Here is a 5,209-nt window from a genome sequence, read left to right on the forward strand (position 1 = left end):
TCACGATCCCTTTACATACCTGCTGGGTGGCAGGTGGCGGGGCGGGAAATTGGCAGCCCAGTTCCCTCGGAGAAGCCGAGGGGCCGCATCTCTACGGGCTGATCTGACCACCAGCTGGGAGGCCTCTGTGTGTGCGGAATATTTTAGGCTCACTACTGATCTAAGTACGAAGTATTGGAAGGTTCCACTGATTTTCTTTCGTTTTGCCTGTTGTCTGAGTTCTTCTGCCTTCAACTTGGAGGCGATGGATGGACGGAGCAGAGGAGGCCTGGTGGGGGTGACACGGACCGTCACCCAATCACCGAGTCCTTCTTGAAATCCTGTCCAACAGCCTTCCCACAGGTTGAAAGGAAAGTAATTGTAGCAAAACAAGGAGGAAGAGGAGGGGGGGAGGGAGGAGGGGGAGAGGGAGGGGAGGATGAGAGGGAGGGAGAGGGAGGTCCCCTCTCCCTGAGCTTTTTCTTGACAAAACATTGTTTTTTTTAAACAAACAAACCTTTACTTTGAGAATATACCCTTTCTGCCCATCTGTCCTTTGGTGAGCAGCCCAAAGCTGGCTTCTTGTCACTATGGAAACTAACTTTCCCACACCCGACCGACTGCGCTGGGCCCTGAGCCCCTCCCCGGCCATCCCCGCACACCTGGACGGGAGGGCCGGGGCTTTTCCCCAGGTACGCAGCTATTGTCTTTTGCCAAGGAAACCTCAAAAGGGGCTTTGGGATATTGATCATGACGTTTTGTAAACTTTTACCATGTGGGAGAAGGTGTATTGCATGACTTTGAACATTGTGGAGAAACTGTAGAAATTGTTTCCTTTGTTTTCTGGTTTAAATGTGTCAATCTGGTGGCATCCCACCTTCATTAGGACACAACATACCCACAGGCCAAGGGTCAGGTTCACTACAGGGGAAGCAAATCCAGGGTTCAAAATCCTCCCCCCGGACCTCTGCTGACTCCTTGTCACCTCTGATTAGGTCTCCCTGGGGCCACAGAGGAGCTGCCACCCAGGGTCGAGGGGACAGGCTGCCTCCTCTTCCCCCTCCCTCCCTCCCTCTCCCCTCCCTCTCCCCTCCTCCCCCCTCCCTCCCTCCCTCTCCCCTCCTCCTCCCTCCCCTCTTCCTCCCCCTCTCCCCTTCCCCTCCCCTCTTCCTCCCCCCTCCCTCCCTCCCTCCCTCCCTCCCTTTGCCCTCCTCCTCCCCCTCCCTCTCCCCTTCACCCTCCCTCTCCCCTCCCCCTCCCTCTCCCCCTCCCCTCCCCTCCCCTCTCCTCCCCTTTCTCCTGCAGCCTCCCCACCCCCGTTAGGCCTCCCCTGCCCTGGTCCCCCCTCCCCGCCCCCCCTTCTTCCCCCAGAGCAGCCTCCCACCCTCCCTCGTGGGGCTGCCCCTCCGGCGCCCAAGGGATCTTCCTGGAAGGCCCTGCCCCCCACCCCCCAGGACGGGGCCCTCAAGGCAGTGGTGGCGGTGTCTCTGGAGCCTGGGTGCCCGTGTGGGACCCCTTCTCAGCCAGAGCAGGCGTCCCCGTGGTGTCCGGGTTCAGGGGCACGGTGACAGGGAGGGACAGGCCACGAGGAGGCCTGGCTGCCGGTTCCTCCCCAGACGCTCAGTTCCTGGGCGGGGCTGCCTGGCCCGAGGGTCCAGGGTGACCTGGTGGGGTGTCCCCCCCAACGGGGAGACCCGGGTCAGCAGGGCAGTGGGAGCCTTGCTCTTGGCCAGAAAGTCAAGAATGTTGCAACTTGCTTTTAGTTACTTTCTAGTTCTTTTCATGGGCCTTTCTAGACAATTTCCTTGCCCCCCTTCCCTAGAGATCTGGTCTTATTCTTCTGATGATAACACGGTGGCTTTAAAATACGTCCACCAAGTTCTTAGATCTCTCCCCTTTGAAAGATGGAGACTAATCTCCTCCCCCGAGTGTGGCTGGACTTGGAGACTTCCTTTTGATGAGTGGGATACGGCAGAGAGACGGGGGTGACCTCTGAGGTTTGCTTCCCCCATCCTCGCTCTGGGTCACTCCCTCTGGGGAAGTCAGCTCCCCCTGGAGGGACCCACGTGGTGAGGGACTCGGGCCTCCTGCCAACAGCCCTCTTGGAAGCGGATCCCCAGCCCCGTGGGGGCCTTCGGGGGGCAGCATCCCCGACCCGCATCTCGACAGCAGCTTCCTACCCGGGACACCCAAAGCCAGAACCACCCGGCCAAGCTGCTCCTGACCCACAGACACCGTGAGATGATAAACATCTGTTATGTCTTTCTAAATCCACTCTTTTTTTTTTTTTTTAGCTTCTTTTCCCATTACAGAGTACTGAGTAGAGTCCCCTGTGCTATACAGTAGGTCCTTATTAGTCATCTATTTTACATATAGTAGTGTGTATATGTCAGTCCCAATCTCCCAATTTATCCCTCTCCTCACACCTTATCCCCTGGTGACCATAAGTTAGTTTTCTACATCTGTGACTCTACTTCTGTTTTGTAAGTAAGTTCATTTGTAAGCCTTTTTTATAGATTCCACATATAAACAATATCATGATATTTGTCTTGCTGTGTCTGACTTACTTCACTCAATCGCTAGGTCCATCCATGTTGCTGCAAATGGCATTATTTCGCTCTTTTTTATGGCTGAGTAGTATTCCATTGTATATATGTGCCACATCTTCTTTATCCACTCCTCTGTCGACGGACAGTTAGGTTGCTTCCATGTCTTGGCTGGTGTGAATAGTGTCTTATGTCTTAAGGTGCTAAACTTGGGGATAATTTGCTGCAAGCAGGGGATGACGAGTATAAATAACAAGAGCTGAGAATTCTTGTTAAGCATTTACGATGTGCCAGGCACTGGGCTAAACTCCATTTCCTGGTTTAATCTTCCCAACGGCCCCCCAAGGGAGCAGATACTTTCATTATTGTCTTTTCCGGGTGAAGCAATGGAGGCACAGAGAGGCTGAGAAACCACCCCCAACCCTATCACACAGCCGGCGGCAGTGGGGCTGGCATTGGAACCCAGGTCTGTCCTATTCCTTACTTGAAACCAACTCGTGATCAATCGCATTTTTCATTATTTTTACTTATTTATTTATTGGCCGTGACGCGCAGCTTGCAGGATCTTAGTTCCCCGACCAGGTATCGAACCTGTGCCCCCTGCAGTGGAAGTGCGGAGTCCTAACCACTGGACCGCCAGGGAAGTCCCCCCCATCTTTCATTATAGACGTCTTAATTCTATGCCCGGTCCCTCCCACTCCTGGCCTTCCTCGGGACACAGGTCTGCCCTCCACTGCCCAGGGGGCTGGTGGGTCGCCTCTGCAGAAGACATCTGAGACGGGCCCACGGTGGGTGCTGCCCTGCCAGGGCACAGGCTGCCTCGGAAGGGAAACTGTGCCAGGTCTGTCAGGCCGTGGTCACCTTGCCCAGCCTGGCTGGGCCTCAGTGTTACCCTCCCTAAGATGGGATGAGAATCAGCGCTGAGTCTTCTCCACTGGGAAGCTCCGGAAACCAGAGGAAACAAGGGGGCTGGTGGCCAACGTGTAGGGGGCACCAGGCTCTCCCGGCTGGGGGGGTCTGAGCTTCTGGCCCCCGTCTTCACCCTCCAGATAGATTCATCCCCGGTGGGTGTCCCCACGGCACAGGAAAAGCAGACGGCAGCCTGATAATAAACCGGCAGCTGATAACTGTCAGATCGTCTTAGCAACAAAAGGCCACGAGGTCTCCCTGGAGGGGGATGATCCCACCGGTGGAGGGAAACGTACAGAGCGGGTGGATCCAGAGCCCTCAGCAGCCTGCAGCCCCATCTCTGCTTCAGCCTTCGCTCCAGTCTGTTTCGGGCCCGGCCACTTCCTCTTGAAAGTTTCAGAGCTTAAGTATTTATCAGCAAAGCCGCCACTTCTATTTGCTCTGCGTGATTTAATGTCTTTATCGCTGTGCTTTTCAAATGCCTGCTCGCTCCATCTCCGAGATATTCTCCCCTGGACGCCCCATTAAATGAATCAGACTCTGCTCCTTCTCTAGCCCTCTCTCTGCCGATGGCCTGGCTGCCTGGCATCCTCAGGGTGAGGTGTTCAAGGCAATGGAGTTTTCCTCCTGGAGAGGAGGTGTCTGTGGAGGGGCCGGGGGGGCCGCTCTGGGTGCTGCTGGGCTCCGGGGGCAGGCTCTGGGGGCGGCAGGGACCTTCTCTGCCGGGTTCATCCTGCACAGTCTCGCCTGCCAAAAGGGTCCTCACGTGTTCAGTTCATGCAGGGAGAGGGTTACCGTGGCCCCCCTGTGTGTTCTGGAACTCTCTGGAGCATGAGGGCGGAGGGGAAGGTGGCAGGGAGTCACAAAGCAGGGGGACAGAGGGACAAGAGGTAGACGTCAAAACTGGGGGGAAGGTTCTGGGGTGGGGAGGCTGGGCTGCCTGGGAGCCTGGGGTGGATGTCCCATTTGGGGACAGTGGCCATGCCCCCTGGGCCACCGCCTTCCCCTTCCACACCTGCCCAGTTCCGGTGGTGGTCTCCAGCCCCCTCCCCCCAGGGTGACTGCCCTCAGAGCCCACTAACAGGAGAACTGGGACAATAAAATGGCCATTGCTTTAAGTTACCAAGTTTAAGGTTTGTTTATGCAGCAGCAGGTTAACCAAAGTCTAGGAGCCACAGGGGTGACCCTGGGAAGGGACGTCCCAGGCGGAGGGAACAGCGGGTGCAAAGGGGTCAGATAAGAATCACCACAGCCTCCAAACAGAGCCTGGCTCTATTCCGTCCCCTCCAGGGACGTCTCCAGGAGTTCCCAAAAGAGCAGTGAGGAGACATCCTTCCACGTGGGAGACACACTGTGCATTGCTGGTGTAAAGGCCAAGGTTTTCAAATATGCGTGTGTCCACGTCGACTTGGGTGCCCAAGGGTCTGGGACATTCATTTAAAGCCACGTGATTATTGACAAGTCTGAGCTGGGTGTCTCTCTCTCCTGTGGGCCTGGAGACGTGGGAACGGCTGTTTTGCTCACTGTTGCGCCCTGGTCCCCAGCTGGGGCTGCTGACGCCCCTTCTGGCTCTGGCCCGAGGAGCTGGACACCAGGTGGCACTCGAGGCCCCTCCCAGCGCCTGCTCCTTCCGGCCGCTGCTGCCCGGGAACCTGAATGCCCCAAATTCCTGGACCTGATTTCCAACCAGCGTCCTAGTGGGTGGAGCTTTCACGGGAGAGAAGGGGGGCGGTGTGAGGGTGAGGAGGCTTGTGCCAGGCAGCCCAGGGGTGGAT

This window comes from Eubalaena glacialis, chromosome 11 (genome assembly GCF_028564815.1).
Source record: "Eubalaena glacialis isolate mEubGla1 chromosome 11, mEubGla1.1.hap2.+ XY, whole genome shotgun sequence".
Taxonomy (NCBI): domain Eukaryota; kingdom Metazoa; phylum Chordata; class Mammalia; order Artiodactyla; family Balaenidae; genus Eubalaena; species Eubalaena glacialis.